We start from the raw sequence: 20,010 nt of genomic DNA on the forward strand, positions 1-20,010 counted from the left end.
GCTGAGTTCTATTACTGCAGCTCTTCCCCCACGTGTATACATCCTCAACCGCTCTGTCTCCCCCTCAGCAAAAGAAAACTCCACCAGCACAAACTATACAGTTTTATTCTTGATGGTTAGCGCAGCCGTGAAAAACAAGACGAGCTTTGACACAAGTGCCAGAGAACCATCCTTAAAAGACCAAAATAAAATGTGAAATCGTTGTACTGTATGATATCCTTCAGTGAGTCAGAGAGAAGAGTTTATATGTTTTGACTATTAGCTATTGATTTCATTCTGCGGTATTGCAGCCAATAACCGAAATCAGCATACAGTCATAAAGTAAGTCATGTTAATGAAACAGTTTAATGTTTTAAAAAATAATCTTATCAAGACAGACTGATGCTTCTCTAGCTTAGCATAGAGATTATCCGCAGATCACAAATTCACTAGTGCATGCACCAAATGCTGCATTCAAACAGGGTGGAAGTTCTGATGCATTTTTCCATAATTATCAGTCATGTATGATATTTGTTAGCTTTAAATTCACTGCCTTTTATTGTATTAAGTGTCTAAAATTACATAGGCTTATATAGATTGTTGTTTGAACAGAATAAGTCTTCATCTCATTGAATTTTAATGCCATTATTAGACATTTATTATTTTAGTTATAATGGCCCTAAAGGGAACAAAAATAGGAAAGTAAAGAACAAATCAGAACCAGACTAGCTATTCTCTAGTGTTCAGCTAAGGGGTATTACATGGCAAACTTTGAGCATTTTAATGCCGGCACTCCAGAAAGTTTAACTGTCTCCTACTAAATGTTTTCCTGGATGTAATTTTATGCATAACTGGGTTCTTAGAAAGCAGCATTTTTGTCGGTCTAAGTGGGAGCTTAATTTGGAGTCAGGTTTTGTACTAATGATCCCATGAGTTTGGCATAGTGAATCATATCTCCTTGCTCGCTATTTTGTACCTCTATGCTGCAGAACTAAAACGCATTAAACTGAAAAGCAAAAAACAAAACAAAAAAAAGACATAAAAATTATCTCATGAAACAGATGATGCTTCACTACAAAGCTCTTCTCGAACACCCTGAAGAAAGCTTTGTGCTGATCCATCAGCACTTTCAATAAATGTCACATAACAGTAGAAGGTGCTTATTTTCCTCTTTTTTTTCTATTCTCAGTATGCCCAATTAGCTAGCACCTTGCTGGGTGTGTACTCCCTCCATTGGTTACTGTACAAATGGGAGGGGGACTGAATAAATCTTGGGACTTGAAGTCTTTGATTGACACAGAGGCATCTCCAGGCTGCGCACCCATAAACATAAAAGTAAATCAACTGTACAACATATAAACACTAAAACCTGATTTTCAGTTTTGATACATTTTTGAGCGCGAAACATTTGTTTCTAGGTAAAAAGCTCATTACCTATAGCACAGTCATTCATCAGGAGCTGGCTTTGTTCTTCTATAAAATATACAGTAGTTACCTGCTTAGCAGATGATGGAGTGTACCTCTGTAAGCCTCAGGGGTGCATCTTTCATGAATGGTTTCTGCTGGCACGCACAACCTGCCAAAACAAAAGTGTGAATCAAAGTTGTTATAATTAACTATAAACTAAACTTAAAACTAAAACTACGGTTTACTTTACTGAAATGAATACTGGCCGTAAGACACATGGAAAACTATCCAAAATGAAGACGTATAATCTGTTACTGCAGAAGCATGCAGAGGCATTGGCGCGCATGTTCTGCTGATGATTAAAAGTAAACAAATTAACAAAACCAACAATGCCACTGCTGACTCTTAATCAAATTCTACTGAATTAACTTTTTTATGTAACAGTCATAAATACTTTGACATTTGGAGAATACACGTTTGAATTTTATTGCTGAGGTTTAAGAATTGATATGGTTTCCAATCTTTTCCGTGAGGTATGCAGCTTGGCTTAGCATAGCTTCAGGTCAGCCCTAAAAGTAAAGGTTCCTTTAACGTTGTTTTGGACTCAAATTGGGATCATAATTAACAAAATGCAGATCATTTTGTATTCAGGAAAATGAGAAACTAGTGTTTTAGATTATAAACTGATCAGGAAAGTGTCTGCTGTGGCCACAGATGAAGGGAGCCCATGGACACCTTCCAATAGATTTCTATACAGCTGGACATCTTTGCCATCTGAGGTGTTGCCTCCTGCTGGCCATTAGAGAGAATGCGTGTTTAAGGCGCTTGACCAAAAACTTTGTCCATCTTTTTCACACAGTCAATGAACACACAGCTATCATCCAGTTAGCTTGGCTTAGCATAAAGAGTGGAAACAGAGACAGTGTAAAAGCACCTCAAAGTTCAAGTAATAATGATTTACCCGTTTTTTATTGCAAGTTGTAGATTTATACATTTTAAAAACTAGTTACTTTTAGAGCTGCTACACTACATTAACACCAGATAATTCCACATTAAGAGAGCCACATTATAGGTTTCTACCTGCTTCTAGCTGGAAACATGTAGTGTGGCTCTCCTTTGTAAGCAAACAAGTTAAATATTTATAGAATACAAAAACAGTATTTCCCACCCTACCTGGCTTTCCTTTAAGCACTTAATTTTAATAACTGAAATAAAACAACTCAGAGTTCAATTCTAGGAATAAAGGCTGGCATGAAACTAGAGATCAATTGAAAATTACCTTTATCAAGTTTCCTCCTGTGGTTTTGGCAACAGAAAATTCACCTACTAGCCTACTGAATGAGGCCTAACTTCAAACTCCCCTTTCTTTATTTTATAATAAGAACTCTTTGAGGTGTGAGAGATGAGGGAGGAAACAAAGCTTGAGTCTGCAAGGTCAAATCTTTGGGTTCATAGACCCCGAGGAGGTAAATTGATTGTTGAGTGTTAGGGGAGGGGTAGGAGGTAAGCATTTAACTGCTGACAGACAAACTCTGGCCCTTCAGGGCAAAGCAGGCAACACATTGCTTGACATCATTTCCACAGGTCTGTGCTCCACAATCCTCTTCTGTTCAATGGGGCAAGACCCCGAGCTTTTGTTACAATTAACCCATTAGGAGAAGCCTTTCATTCGCAGGTGATTCCATATTCCCTTGCGCACCTCAATAACACTATTTTGATCTGAAGCACTGTGGCCTACAGACAAGATAAACTCTTGAATAGTGGATGATGTTTTGTCAATAAAGCTAGCTCACAACTATGTCGTTCTATCAAAACTTAACTACATTTTGTTGAAATGAACAACATTAAACACACTGTGCTTCCCTTGGTTGGAATAAATGTGTTGTTTCTGCTGTGTACATATTGTATATAGCCTGCAATAAAAATAGATGACTCTTATCCTCGATGAAAAACATAAAAGTATTTAAAAATTGACCCCCGGGGTCTGCTTTGTCCGTAGCTGCAGGCATTATTATACCCTGGTTGTCACAAAGTACCCCCTCAGGTCATTACTCCCGGGCAGCTACGGACCCTTTGGCAGACAGAAGCTGAGCTCCATTATCTGGGACGCAGAGAGGGGCTGAGCGTAGCAAAGAGGAGAGAGGAATGGGGAGACACACTGGCCATGGATCAGAGGAAACATCTAGATGGCACCATTCTGATGTGATGTTTTCTGGGGCTTCGCCCAAGCCTGGAAGCAGACCATTTGGGAAAGGTTCTAGTGGTAGCTGGCATGTGCTGGCAGAGAAATACTTAACCCAATCAGGAACATAATTGCATATTTTTTCATCTGCTTTTCATTTGATGCATATATTCTCTTTAGTTAAATAGCTTTTTTCTTGCCAATTCCAGGCCATTGGAGTGCAGATGAGAGTGGTATGCTTTTTTGGTGTTTTAAATCAAAGCAAAAGTCCATTGTAAAATACATCAGCGTTATCATTCTGAGGCCAAACAATGAAATATATGTCAAACCACAGAGCCATCATGCTTCTCGGTGGGCAGTGTATGCTAAAGTGATACATTAACTCTTTTTGATCAAAACTAGGGTAACTGCAATATACAGAGGACTGTTCACACAGCACAGTCATGGAATTTAATGCATTGCTTTTTATTCCTGGAATTGAATTTTCTATTTTTTTTCATGTACATCGACATAAAAACACCAACAGCAAGAGATTTTAAAGGCAGTTCATGGAATAGTTTATGGAGATAAAATATATGTATTCTAGTTTAAAAGATATGGACCATAAATATACCAAATGCACAAATATTAAGATTAAACACATCCCCTTTCATAACTTTTTATCCAGCCATAGTTATGGGTGGGCTAGAGCCTATCCCACCCTCAGTGGGTGAAAGAGTACCGCCTGCATAGGCTGCCAGTCTGTCAAGGGTCAACACATGCAGACAAACAACCATTCCCACTCCACAACAAAAAGCTTGTTATTGTGACGTGACAGTGCTGCCACCTGCACCACTGTGCTGGTGTTGCTATATTTGTCTCCTAAAGTCGGGTGACGTGCATCCTCTGAGGACCATGAACATCTGCATTAAAATGTCAGCCAGCGAGAAGATATTTTCTGTGTGAACCAAATGGAAAACCAACTAACCCAAGCCCTTTCAAAATAATCTGTTTGCACACTTAAACACATTTGAATTAACACTAAGGATTCACTTTAACATAACTTGCATTTTAAAAAAATTTATTCCCATTGAACATAATAACAAAACATTTAAAACAAAAGGCACTGGCAGATTACTTTGGATCCAGTTCTACGTCAGATCTACTCAGCTAAACCCCCCCACCTCTCATACCTCCCCAATGTGAAGCAGTCAATCAGTAACATCACTGATTGTAGCATGAAACACAGCACATAATTCAGCATTATTGTAAACCTTTCCTCTCTATTGCTAGAACCAGTAGATTGAATTATATACTGAAAGTTCACCGCTTTCACTTTAAACAAGTAAAACACAATTTAGCGATGTAAACATGCTTAATATTCCTGGGTACATAACAAAGTTGGCAATTATGATAAGTAACTTTAAGTATAATTGTGCTCCAGGGGCTCTACAGGCTGTAATATGCTGAGCAGATTCAAATAAAAGTATTTCACTTTTTAAAATTCTGTTTAGTAACTCTGAAATATGACGAGATTAAAAGCCATTGTGAGTCAGCCCAGACTCAATCTTGTACAGTACAAGCTGCAGATTCTTCCACATGAACTCTGAGAAATCACATTTGACAAAATGTAGAACACAGATTTTTGTGCAATTACTCATTCATTACCTCTTTAGTTTGCAGACAGAGAAACCGTCATGCACCGCGTCCTCACTGAATTTCTTCCCCTCTTCCAGGGCATCACGTGCACGTCAAACCGCCAATCAAACATGACAGCTATTTACACTCACTGGGTGAGATGAAAGGTTCTCGGTCTATCACTCAGGCCCCCATTCACCTAAGAGAATGGGAAAGGAGACAGACAAAGCAGGAAAGAGGCCTGTAAATTTTTATATTCTGGGCTGTCTCGGATGCTTTCCTTTGGAAGGCAAGCAGACGTGCACGCAGACTCACACAAGCCTTTATCCGTGTGTGTGTGTGTGTGTGTGTATGTGAGCGCGTGCAGAGTTACAGCAGAAACACAGACACACCGTTACTAATACTGCAGCGCCGGTCTTTGATGTTCAAGGTGCTGTATCTGTTGTGCATGTCTGTCCTCTCAAATCATTTTCAGCACCGGGAGTAAAACACGGAAACAAAGGCAAACAACATATTCAAAAGTGTCAAACGACACATCTGGTGTTTCATGTTTGCTGGATGATGGTGACATGGCAGCAACTTCACACGGTTAAGATACAGGACAGGCTAATTGACACTGGCTGCTGAAGAAGGCAGAAGGTTAGCGAGGCAGGGGAATGGCCAACTCTTTCACGAACCGTGCTTCAACTTGATCCATGTTTATCCATTACAATGCAGATAAGCATTTAGGCTTTAAATGCACTAAAATGGAGAATAAAACACATTCTGGTATGTGACATCTTTATCGTCAGATTCAAGTTTTAAACCTTTTAAAGGTAGTCTGCAGAGAAACTACTACTAATCTGATAAACTCTTTTTGGCTTTTTTCTTGTATATATGTGATAACCAATTCATATCTTAACAAGTTTCAGCAAACTTAGCATCAATTTTAACACTGATAACCAGCCTTACGCAGCCTGACTACAACCTCTCTGACCGGCAGTTTGTTTTCAGCCAATCAGTACTCTTCCATCAAGATTAGAAATCAGATTAAAATATTGTTACACCTGCATTATTTTTTGGACGTTATTAATTTATCTGTTGATCAGTAGGAGCTACAGAGTTCTCCTGTTTTCTCTGTTACGGACATTTTTATGATGCTCAGCAGTGAGCGCGTGGTATACTGTATTTTTATTTGTCTTGTCAGCTGCACTGGATACATGTAAGCAAGGTTATGAGAGCAGAGAGACAAAGATTTGCAGACCGTATAAGACAAAACAATACGATGAAAGGTGCATAAACACCCCTTAACGAGGAGAATTGCACAGGTAGACGACTGCGACTGTGAGCAACAATCGTAGTGTTGTGGTTGTTGCGTTTTCTATCAGAAAACAAGCGTGAGACTAACTGCACTCTTGTGTAGAACTTTCTTTTATGACCTTCCAGTGAAAATCTAAACACAGCACAACTCACGTATCCCAAGATGCCCCTCACTCCCGCACCTTGCCTCCTATTGGATAATACTGTTACAATAACACCACAGTGGTTATGTGCAACTCCTTGCATATTACAACGAGTAAATCTCGTTAAAATTATAAATAAAAAGGAGTTTGTTTGTTTTTTGAAAGAATATATTTTGCACAGACATCAAGACTCACAATACTGATGAATATCAATACGGACAATATCATTGGTCTGTCTTAGTTGGCTGTGTTTTCTGTGGGTCAAACTGATGCGTTTAGCTTATTTGCAATACTATTAACATTAACTGAGGTTAATAGGGAGGTTTATACTGGTATGAGTAAACAGAGGGAGATTCGCTTCTGGAGCGCTGTCATGCTGTCTATCTACAAACAGTTATGTAGGTAAAGTAAGTGTTTATTAAAGTGTTGATCCGTCACATGCCACCATAACAGATTCACCTTCTACGAGTCTATGGATGGATGGGAAAACCATTTTTCTCAAAAAATATCCCTATATATACTGTTTGTTGTTTTGATGATGGTGGTCAAGAGTGTTATCTGACACGTCAGTCCATCACCTACTATAGGTCTTCAGTTTGGTTGATATTTGGATTAATAAGAGACAGTTTTTCAGGGAATAAATTTTCCCAAATAATGGGAGCAAAAAGCTTGTGCAGCACAACAGAGACTCCAAACCCACCACTTTTGATTTGTCACCTGTCTGTATAAATATGGTGTTTGGCTCTGCGGCAGAACTATATAACTTCTCTCAAAATCCAAATTAAATGACAAATACATGCCTCTAATTCAAAAACCGAACCATAACTTAATCAGTACATGTAATTAATGGGAGATGGAGCAGATCAGTGACTCCCTGCAAAAGGACAGCTGTGACTTTAAGCTCCAGTAATAACTGCGCTCTTCTAGCAAAACAACAAAGGCATCCATCTCTTTCCATGTGCCAACGCTGGTATCTGAAACGATGAGAGGAAAAACAGCTGTGCACATTGGGTAAATCATTTTTTTCAAAAATAATAATAGATGCCAAAATAAATTTGACTATTATTGGCTTAGAGGAAACTTTTCAAATAAACAGGTTTATGGTAAGTCATATCACTTGGCAGTCGATCATTATGATCACTCCTGGATTGTCCCAGAAGGTGGCATATTTATTAGTATGCAACAGATGTGGGGCATGCGTTTTCCTTGCTTAGGCTCATGAAATTGGTCTTTTGGTGGCAGTATAAATATGATGAACTGTAGCCTATAACAGGCACTGGATGCCGCACAAGGACAAAACGTCCAAATGAGCAGCAAAAGTCACGTTGTAGCTGCTTTACAACGGTGCCATCAATGATTGATCTACACCCCGCTGAGCCACTACAGGAAACAAAGTATAGAGCCTATAATTTAGTTGGAAAACAATGCGTGAGACCATCGGCTTGCGCATCCATTTCAGCACAAGCATTCCCTTGTGCAGATAGATCATTAAACAACCAGGCGCTTTGCAATATGGTGTAGTCAATGTCACTGAAAAGATGGGACAATAAAGTGAGATAGGGGGGTTGCAACAGCAGGGAGAGAGCATGGAGATGTATTAATGTCACATAGGCTTTAGCTTGCCTCCTTAAGCCCTGCAAAGAGTCACCCAAGCCAATTTCCATTATCATATTGATTGAAATAGTTCATCATAGTGTAATTTTAGGTTTATCGCCACCCGGTTGGGAATAAGACCAAAGCATTATCCAACAAAAGCTATTGTTCCAGGGGACATTTCGCTGTTCCAGTTCATTGATGGAGTTGATTAAGTTTAAATGAAGCAGACACTGGATAAAAGTGAGGGTATTGACCAGCGAGCGGTGCGCCGCGCTTGAAAAAGCCTGATACATGCGGAAAAGCAAGATTTGCTAAATGCTCTAATCTTCAATCAAATCTAACATCAATACAGACAAAGTTTGGTAATGAGAGATTCAATGAAGCATGCAGCAGAGAGAATTAATCCCCCTCGCCTAAACTGAGTTCAACTTTGAAGCTTGCTCCTCAGGATAGATAGTTATCTAAATGCTAAATAAGTAATGTATAGTACTTTTCACAGCATACTAATCATTTGTTCATTTTGTCTCCATTATTTGTTCTCTTGCACTTCCCGTTGTTGATCTGGTGATTAGATCAACCTTGGATATTGGAGGAGAATAGAATAATGAGGCTGCTGGGGAGATTCGATGCACAGCTGCCTGTAATGTTCAGACCTGTGGGGCTGCTGTCACTACATACTGTTACACTTCACAGAGCGGGAAATTGGCCAAGAAAAATGAAAGACATTTAAATAGCAGAATAATGATTTGTTCACACTAGCCTACGAGTTATGAGGAAATAATGAATACTCAAATTAGCGGGGTGCAGAAAAATTCTAAATTTAGAGAAGGTCACGTGTGTTTTTAATTCAGTGTCACGCAGTAAAAATCAGGGGTTCATTACCTTGTTTTGTTTTTTTGGCTTGCGACCTTACATACACCCACATGAACTGAGGAATTAGGATTATTTTGTCTGCTATGTTTAGTCCACAAAAATGAGTTAAGTAATTAATTACAACAATTACTGTATATTAAACTGGACAAAACCCTGCATGTATAAAGTGTTCAAATGAGATTAAAAGGTAAGCTCACAGAAACCATTCCCTTTTCAGCAGATCCTGCAGAAAACACCCTTCTTGGATAAGCATGTCCAGTCACGCCTATGGACATTATAAAATCATCAGATTGCCTTTGAAATAAAGCCTAGTTTTCTTTGGATACTCTGCAAGCTTGGGCTTTAAAGAGCACTCTTGAAGGCAACATCCCAAACTCCTTATAGAGAACATCAGTGTAGCCTTCAGTGATTTTACTGTATACTTTTTTATTGAGTTATGCCAGTGATCTTTGTCCTGTCCCACTAAAATATTTGAATCTGTGGTATTGTGGATCTTTTTTAGGCCATTCTTAGTGCTTGATTGGCATGGCTAGAGTCCACTTTTGGTCCATTCATGGTAAACAAGGTCCCCATGGGTGAGGATCATTGAATAGAGTGTGAAAATGATGCACTACGGCCTTTGCAGTCAACAGCTCTCAACCAAGCCGATCATCTTTTTCAGTTTGTGGACTGACATGATGATCAAAACACCAACTGAGAGATCTTTTGGTGTTCATTCGTCCAGTAAAATTCCAGACACTTGAAGATTTATCACTAAGATGCACTGAAACCTTTCCAGCAGGTTGTGAGCCGGTTTATCTTAGTTTTTATTTTAATCTGACACCACTCTGTATTTATCAGTCATGCTTTCATGTCCATACAGCTGCAAATGCACTTTCTAAATATTTGTAGGTTTTCACAATCCCCAGAAATAATTGCTATATGTCTAAAACAAACAAACAAACAAACAAAAACGCATTATTATTGTAGTGACTATCATTTTCTTGTCCTTGCTACATTAAAGTTCAGAAATCAGTCTTCGCACCAATAAGCTAATTTATGGACATTCAAATGGAAATTCAAGTTAAGAAGCAGATCTTGTTCATTTCTTTCTTTCCTGTTTGTGACGCATCTGACTTTGTTAGAGACCATGTTGGTGACGTCCACCTGCAGGTTGAAAACCCCTCGACTTGGCCAGAGGGCTATGCAATGTCAGGTACAGCCCACTGCTGAGTTACTGTGATACTTCTACCAAACCTTGGAATGAGCTAATGGCATTCAGAAAACAGCTTGTATCTGGCACCAACAGCATAAACTTTCTGTACCTCGCGATGATCTGATGGCATCCTTCAGACTGAAGCTCGTATACTGCATGCAGGAATAAATCCGCAAAAAAAAAAAAAAAAAAAAAATCTATATTTCTCTATTTTAAATATTCATTTAAAACAGAGCTTTCATGGTGAAGAATTAGAGTAAAATTAGAACACCGCGTAATTAACCCAAATTTCCGGAATGACCTCGTGACCAAATAGTGTGTCACGTGACCGTTATTCAAACCTGCCTGGCGGTTGAGGAAGGATGTTGAGGAAAAATGAATAACAATAATTTTATTTTTGCTTATGTGTTTATTTAATGAACCATTTATATTTTACGTTTTTTGACTCTCATTTCTCACAATAAAATAAACTTTGCGGTGAGATTTACTGCAAATTTGAAATTTGAATCTCAAGATCACATATCCACGCAGAAATTGTCTGCATATAAAAAATTGATGTACGTTAGATTTTAGTTGAATGAATGCAAGTTGATAGTGCCACATTAAATAACCTGTTGTGTGTCAGCTGAAAACTAAATACATTAAACAAGATTACAGAAACATCACTCAGATTTTAAAACGGCACTAGGCTGTATTTATCGCTTTTTGAAAGGGAAAAAAAATTAAAATTAGCAAATAACCCATCGCGAAGTCAAAAGTATGAAAGTGAAGTTTGTTTAATTCTTATTATTGATTAGTATTATTTCATAGATTGCTGTTTGGTGGTTTAAAACACCATAAACCATAACCATAAACAACATTTAAAACAGCAATACAAAATCCAAAAATATAAAAAGTAAACCACAAAAACAACAAAGTATACATAATTTATTTATTTAGAAATGTAAACGCATCTTCAGCCAGCATTGGGGATTGTTAGTGGTGCACTTAAGTGTATTTTGCTTGTTTTTTTTCCGCTTCTGTAAGTTATTCAAACTGAAGCAGCCGAAGCGCAACTTTTCTCTCTGAAATACACAAGAGCAGAAACACAGCCTATAGCACGCAGACGAAGTGCTCAAGTAAATATTCTTGGAACTTCCTTCATTGCTGCTGAGACACCGCTTACTTCTAGGAGATGTTCGTGGTCACGTGTGAGTCACACCCGTCCAGCTGGAATAAGAAGGTGTGCAGAAGGTGCGTGCGCGTTTGTGTAGCTGTGTTCAGTCAGTGGTGCAGCTGTTGGTCGTGGCAGTCCACAGTGGAGCATCCCTGAAGGTGAGTGAGTGCTGCTTCTGCTGACATGTAGCCTGGTACCACATCACAGGTGACAACTCCCCGCACTTGAAGTAAATGTTACACAAGCCTTGTGAGGTCTTTCTTTTTCTCCCTCTCTCTCTCTTTCTTTGTAAGAAAGGCTTCCTGCTGGCTACGCCCTGATCCACTTATACTGAATGTGATTTAAATTTAGATTTTTTTTAGAAATAATATATATATATATTTGGTTGCCAAATCCATCAAATTCACGTTTATCATATTATTGTTTTTTTTTATTAATATTATTATTCAGAGGCATCTATATAAAGCTTTTCAGTGACACCCATTGGGTCTTAAGCGGACGAGACTTGTTATCAGTCTGTCTTGACTTCCCCTATTTATTTCCAGATGCCACCTCATTATTTACATTTACTGTTTGCAGAATGACGGTAAGTGTTGTCAAGCGCGCGCTGAGTGGATTTTTCAAACCTCTCTCTCTTTTTTTTCTCATTGTTGAGAGATGAGCTGTGGGACACGAAGTCTGAGCTGTGTGTTGTCAGAATCCCATCTAATCTGCATGTTTGTTTCTTAAACAGGGCATGTTCGCTTATCCCCCCTTCTTTTTCTGCAAATCGACAGGAGATGCAACCCGGGAGAAGTGCAATAAAACAAACTCTTGCTCTCAAAGGTGTGCGCGGCTTTGTACCGGCGCGTTTTGCCTGTTAGCTGCACATCCTCTGTCTTTTCATCTGTCAGTTATTCCCCCTCATGTTTTGTCATTTGCTCTGTATATTCATTTGTCGCCTGGATTTTTTTTCTCCTCAATGCCAGCATACACCCGAGGTTGTAATTAAATTTCTCCCTCAGTGCGACAAAAGAAAAAAAGAAGGATTTTTTTTCTTTTTCTTCTTTTCTTTTTTTGTTCTGAGATACGTTTGATTACTGGCGTGATGATGAGACAGTCTGTGTAGCTTTTGGAGACGTGTGCGTCCTGAGAGCAAGGTGGGGATGTGATCTTTCAGTAGCCACAATAGATTCATAAATAACACATAAAATAGTATCGAAAAATAATTAAATGAATCAACCAAAAAAGAAGGCCTTATAAGGGGGTCTGGAAGTCAAGTTGGCTTTTGCTACTGTTCTTTATCTTTCAGAGGAAAGAAAAAAAGAGTCCGTCAAACTGTAAAAGGCCCGTGTACCTAGACCTGACAGATAATCCTGCGATATGTATATCTAAAGATATCACAATACATTGAACAGTAGCGCTTCTGACAGCTTGAATTGATGCAGAAATTTTAAAAAAGGAGACTATACCGAGTTTGTGATTTTTCTCAATTCCCTACTATTATTTTATTTTTATCTGGCTGCTTATTATTGTTGATTATCGGTTTCAGTGGAGCCACTTTGTGCAAAACGGCTGATGTGTTTCTCCTCCTGGCTTTCAGGACGAAACGAACAGCGCCCCCTACTGTTCAATGGTGAAGGTACACATTGGAGTCAACACATAAAAGCTCATAGGCCCAGTGGTTAGTAAACAGTTTTTAATCCCATAGAGCCGTTTCACACCCCTCTACGTGATTACAAGGATACAGTCACACCCGTAAATAGATTTACTTCCTGTGTTAATGGTTGCCAAACGTTTATTAGCTGCTATTATTTTATTATTATTACTATTTTTGTGGTAAAAGTCTCAGAAATAAAATATAATTTAAAAATAAATAATGAAATAAAAAAGATTGAATCAGCGTGGGTGAAAGTGCATGTTTAAGAGGAAAGCGGTTCCAGCAGCCCGGGTGTAATATGATGGATCACTACAGACACTTCCGCCCCAAAACAGACACGCTAAAGATCAGATTTTTTTTTTTTCGACAATTGATTCTTTGGCTTCACCCGAACTGCTGTCTGAATCGTCATTTCTGGCTCATATTCTACATTTCTCCCCTCATCCAAATCAAAATCTCTGCGCTCCTATAGGGCTTGTCAAGCCTCCAGTTTAGTGATGTAAAAGGAGAAGAAGAAGAGGGGGAGAAAAAAAAGGAGGTCAGGCTGAGCCCGGCGGGATACAGGGCAGCTGCTCCCAGACCAGTTTCCCCCCATCACACCTACTGCAGCTCCAGTTCTAAAGGCATTTGGTTGGCGGAGTAATTAATAGGAAATAATGATGTTGCCTTAGGTGCCGCATCACCTCCGAGGACGACGTGTTGACTGCATTATTAATCTCCTTACTGTAAATGACACATTGATGCTGATACTTATTTAAATTCATGTGAGAGAGGTGCTCAACTGAACTAATAGGTGAAGCCATAGAAGAAAAATTACACAACTTAATTAATTAAAATACCACAAAAGGGGTGAGCTCTTGCTTGTAAGCTTTTTATTTTAATTGTGAGTTTTTTCCTCTGTTTTAAAATGTTAAATTATAAAGTATAAATCGTAACCTATTATTGACATGTTTCATATCAGAAACCAAGGTTATGCCTCATTTCTCCATAATAATATTTAAAAAAACAAAACAAAAAAACTCAAACCCTGGGAACTACTGCAGATATTGTAATCGCGCCATAATGCACTTGTCTGCCCAATTAGCTGAAACAATTACTGCAACTTTGACTTTAATTACGTCTCAATTTGAAGCCTCGCTGCTGGTCTATAATTCAGTGATTAAAACCCTCTTTTGCTTCAGTGCCTTTAGGGCAGCGCATGATTAGGACCTGTCAGCTGCTGGAGTGAACGGAGCCAGCCATGCGTGTTGTGCAACATGACCCGCTGTTGTTAAACCTTGTCAACATATTAACCTGAATTCCCCAGTCATTATGAACAGAATTGGCTACATATGAAGAAAAAAATGTACACATATGTATGTGTAATTGAAAAAGAAAACAAAAGAAGGGCGGTATTTTTCTCTAACCAGGGACGTGACGTCACGAGTGTCCCAAGGCCTGTTTTATGAAAATAAAAAGAATGAAAAGTAGCGCACGCTGGCTACGACTTGGGCACACAGAATCAAAGTATATCGTATAGTATTTTGTTAGCTATATGTCGACTTTAGACCGCAGATGATTATCCGGTGAATTGCATTCAGTTTCATTATGCTGGTAAAAGTAGTCGCTAAAATCAAGAGTCATTGGAAATGTGATCATTATATGTAGACAAACAAAAATAAAGAGGTTTGACAAGAGGAGAAAGACTGCTTTGGGAGGGCAAAAAGGTTCATCTGAAGCACATTTGATCCTTGTCAAAATATATTGATTCATGTTCTTTCAAGAGACAGTTGATGTCTTCCTTAATTTCTGACTGGCCATCTGGACTGACTGATGAAAGCTGACTCTTGTTTTCTTTGTAGGTGAAGAGCTAATGTGTCAGAAAGTCAATAACTATGGAAAATGATTAATACCTGTAAATACAAAGATTTGGCAAATTTCCTTTTGAGGCCATTCACAAAGCCCAAAAAACATGGGTATTCCAATGCTCATGCTTAACATAACCCATATTTATATTGCATAGAGTAGGTGAGATTTGGAGAAGTTTGCAGGAGTGTCCAGGCAGCTGCAGTGGATGCAGACTGGGGCATAGGTTTGATGAATCTCCCCTCAGCCACAATCAGTGCAAGCGAGTTTCCTTTGGTGTATCCAGGGGTGAATAATTTATAGGAGGATAAAAGCATTTGTGGTTGAGAGCTAGACAGTCAGACAGTAGAAGGAGGCTGGCTGGGAATCACCCGCCTTCCTCCCCAGCACCCCCACCCCCACATATCAACCCCTACACATCCACCCAAACCCAGCTCACCCCCTCTGCCACGTGGTGGCCTTGCACGATACCTCCTCGGACGGCTGCTTGAAGTGCAAATCTGTGTTCCAACTTGTTCCCGGTGCCTGTCAGCATGTTTTCCTCTTGTCAGCAGCGATTGAGTGTGGGCCCGTGTCACCCTTGTACCGCCGCTGTAACAGGATCATTGACAGGCCAGTGACACTGCCCAACCAGATAATGGAAACCTATTGATTTTTCTTCTCCTTTTTTTCCTTTTTTCACACAGACAATATGTGGCACTTCTAAATAACTGGCCAAAGGAACAGGTCACGATCAATGCTCCTGACCTTTGATTCACTGCTGCCACAGACACTGAAAAAATATATATATTTATTTATAAAAGCATAGCTAATAAAAAAGTCCTTCTGGTTGATGCATACTCTTTTGGGATACTGCCGTACGCATCATAAAAATTGAAGTAATTGAAGGTTTTTTTATGCTGCCCCTGATTTTGATTTGCTAAATTGACAGAAACTGTTACCTCTGAATTAAATGCGTGTTTCGCTCTTTGTACGGGGTTAGCGCTTGCGGTTTTAATGGTGAAATCTCCAGAGAGGAGGCCCCTTTGATACCCATGGAAATGATAAGCATGCATTGGCTGCCTACCATTGGACCCAGTTGGCAGATGGCGAGCAGGTCCTGCAACAACACATTTCTTTTTGTCAGCCTTGTCCCCCTCTCTTGCTCTCTCTCTCTTTCTCTCTCCAGCCAGTGGGATAATGAAAAGCCCAATTCTGGTCATGGCTAACTCAATCTCATTATAATCTCTCCTTTTTTTTTATTCATTCAGCCCCTTGGGATGCTGTCTGCCAGCGATGTGGCTTTCAACCTCCAGAGAGAACATCTTTTGAAACAGCCAGGAGACCTAATGAAGTCACAGAGTGGCACAATTATTTCCCAAAGAAGGAGTATTAATGTACTTCAAAATTCCCTCCAGAGAAGCATGATGACAATTGGTTTGTACAGCTTTGATCGCTGCTTTAAATACTGCCCAAGATAAACTGCAGGGTTAGCCCCCTTTGCCACTGGTAAGTAGAAAACCCAGAAGTGGCTCTCAAGCATTAGAAACATCAAATACCCAGCCAGTTCTGCTGCAAAACACTGGAGTTTAAAATAGCACATAGCCCTAATATTACTTTCTGTTGGGAATAATGGTGCAAAATGACACTGAAATGTGCATCTTTCACCCAACTGAATTGCAACAAATTTTGTTAAACATAACAAATAAAATCAGGTTGTGTGTTGTGGGGAAGGGGCTGATTCATTATCACATAAGACACCTTTAGACAGCTGAAAGCGGCAACTCCAGCTGCTGCTGCTAAAAGTTGCATCTGTGCTCTGTAATCAAAGAGACGTTTCTTTGAAATTAGAATGATGACGTTTTTGTCAAAAAAAAATTGCTGTGGTGTTTGAGGTTGTTTACGCCACCACTTTCAGGGCAGATTAAACAGATTAATACATGATAAACACCAATCAACCTTAAACTCTACTCCATTAAATCCACTACAAATTCATATTTTGCCTTTATTTAGATCATATCTTTATTATTTTTCCTCCACATCTTCCAAACAAAGTGACACCAGCACTCAGATTTTCTTTTGTCTGAATGTGAATCTTGTTGCAGCTGAAGATCTGTAAGGCAATGGCCATCCTGCACTAACACAAACAATGAATTTTCTGCTGTCTGAATGTAAAAGACATCACTTACTATATACTGTGAAATATTTCCATTCACAGATTTCAAAGGCACTGCAGGTTTGAAGCAGCAAGAGAAAGTCATTTAAACTCACATCTGGCTTCACTGTTGTTATATTCATGCATGGTTGAAGCTAGCAAAATATTCATTTACTTCCACAAATATATAATTGACTTTAAAATAGATGTAGCAGAACATTAATGGGGAAAATGGGGATAAACAGCAGGACAACTGTGTTTTTTTGAGTTTCTATGAAGAGCTTTAACGTTTACTCACTAACTTTGGATGTTTGTGGCCCATTAAGCAGCACATATTAGTTGTAAAATAAAGTCTAAAAACCAGTTGCAGCTGCGACACAAACCCCAGTGCAACAAATGTCTCATGCCACCACTGACTCCACTACCACTGAATACCAACTTTGTCACTTCTACCTTGCTTTTATTTGTTATCTGTGCCAACATCGTAATTTAACGAGGTTGAAACAGCCTGCTAGTGAACTAGGAGACACTAGCCAAATCTACTGGAGTGATAATATCTGAAAACTGCCATTTAATAGGCTAATGACACCAATGTTTGGGTCTTACAGGCACTGGTTCTGCTTTTTGGTTACAAACAAACTGGCCAATCAATTTAACCGTTTGTGAATTCTCATTTGTCAAGTTATTTCAACTGGCATTTGCCAAGGTTGTGGCTTGATTTAACATAATACATTTAAATAAAGGCAAATAAAGACGTCTTCAGCCATGTGCAAAAGTCTGTTTAAAATATGAATCTGAACATGTTGGCTTGATCTCACTTTTTTATGCTGCACACGTCTCTTGTGTCTAATCAACTCCGTTTCTGATTTACAATAAGATGGCGATATTCATTTAACATGCATCTTTTACTATTCCCAGTACAGGAGAGAGAGATTTCTAAGGGGTTGGAGGGTGGAGCAGCTGCTGCAAGAGGTGACACATAGGAAGACATTGCTTTTATTGACAATGGCAGAGAGAAGTAAACGTTCAAAGGTGTGTTTGCACTTCACTAGAGCCAATGCTGACAATACTCATTGGCACAAGTACAAAAAAAGACTTCTCCATGTATAGTGAAAAATTGCAGCTGAACAAAGGTGAAAAATATTAAAGGAACAGTGACCAATGACTGAGTGACAGAATGCTGTCACCAAGGCCTGCTATGTTATGAACCTTCTTTCTGGAGTCTGTTTTCAACAACCCAAGTGGTTATCCTTCAAGCTTACAGTTTTACACCAAGAAATTTCCTTTCTCTCTCTCTTTGCCCTGGATTATGTTTCCCTGCTGAGGCACAGCAGAGGAAAAGAAACACAAAACAGACATCGTGTTATTTTCAGAAAAACTTTGGAATATATTTTTACATTGGAAGTCGAGTATGGATTTCAATCACCCACACTCAAATTGCCTTAGGACTTCTTCCAGCCAGCAATGTTTGTTTCAGTGTGCAAATGTGCACCTGCCTGTTGATCTGTGATTCAGCTAAGGTTTAGTAATTAACATGTCTTTTCAACAGCATATTGTGTGATAAACACCATTTTATTGTAAATGACGTCTCTTGTTTAACCTAATCTCACCTTGCTCAATTATCCGCATGTTCGTTAAACCTTTTGCTCAGTCCCTCATAACTGCTGCTGTAAATAATGCCAGTGCAGCCAAGAGGAGTCAGATGCTCCTCTAAGCATGGTATCACATCATATAAGATCTTTTTATCAGATTAAAAACATCTTGAAAAACGTCACTAATGTAATTTGGCACAGCATCAACAAATAAACACGTGTTTAATTCCTTAAATTTACAACACTTCTTTCATATCACACATGCTGAATATCAATGGAGCTGATTTCTATACAAATATTTGCATGCAAGTTTCATCAGAATTGTATGAATATTTGATTGCAGAAGATATAATCCAAATCAAACTGGAATTCTTAAATTGATTCAACAACATGTATTAATACAAAGCTAAACTGTACAACATGTTAGGAGATGCTATATCTGCAGTTTTCCATATTCAAAATAGGCAAGTAAATGCATAAAATAGTTATCCTTTCATGGCATTTGGTTGTAAAACCAGAGCAAGCATTTGTTTGATTTAGCTAAATCTAAATTTCTGAATTTTAAATATACTATTTGTTGGCTTTTAATATAGTATAAATCAAAAGTGTTACAATTGAGGTAAGTGCTTTGGCAATAGGTTCAGCCAGACTAGATCACACACGTCAAAGCCTTAGCTGTTCTTAAAATATACAATGTAGAGAATACAATTATGAAAATGTACTAAGAAAAAGGTACACTACTACATTTTACTGAAAGGACCTGGCAAAAGTACTTATTCACATGCTGAAATACCTAAATTTATCTTAGCGCATAGCCAGAAGTCCTGTCATGGAAAATTTGTGACAAATTTAAGTGCAAGTGAATTTGGATAATAGGTAATGTTCATAGTATTTCCGTCTTTAAACTGTTAAGTATGAATTTTAAGCGTGATGTCTCTAATTACAACACATTTCCACTGAACCAAAGACAGCACCTTTGGAAACACAGAGCTAATCATAGAAAATAATATAACTTTTGTTACAACTAAAGAGGGTTTTTCATAAAAAGCTATTGTTGTGCCTAACAATGAGAATCAGTTTTCAGAAATTAAGCTGAATGTTGAAGGTTAAAGCAAAGAACAAATGATGACAGAACAAGCTGTCCCAATGTCTTGAATGTCATTTGGATTAAGAAGAATTCTGTCTCTGATGCAGGTACACAGAGGTGAAATTGTACAAAGCATCCACAAACTAATGACACTCTGTACTGTGCGTACAAGTAGAGCAACAGTTTCACTGAATATTATCTCTAAAAGAAAATGAAACATGAAACACATTCAAATTCTTGTCTATTTTTAAAGTGCAGTTCTCCTT

At 38.6% G+C, this 20,010-nt stretch overlaps 1 long non-coding RNA gene across 1 annotated transcript; it reads right to left on the minus strand.

Moving 5' to 3' along the window:
- Positions 1 to 1,498: 1,498 nt before the first annotated feature.
- Positions 1,499 to 10,586, minus strand: LOC309701177. The gene is made up of 3 exons (XR_014274895.1): positions 10,401 to 10,586; positions 5,216 to 5,384; positions 1,499 to 1,555 (listed from the first exon to the last, which is right to left on the minus strand). It is a non-coding gene; the product is annotated as an uncharacterized lncRNA (long non-coding RNA).
- Positions 10,587 to 20,010: the final 9,424 nt, after the last annotated feature.

This window comes from Aulonocara stuartgranti (genome assembly GCF_965226115.1).
Source record: "Aulonocara stuartgranti genome assembly, chromosome: 23".
NCBI lineage: Eukaryota > Metazoa > Chordata > Actinopteri > Cichliformes > Cichlidae > Aulonocara > Aulonocara stuartgranti.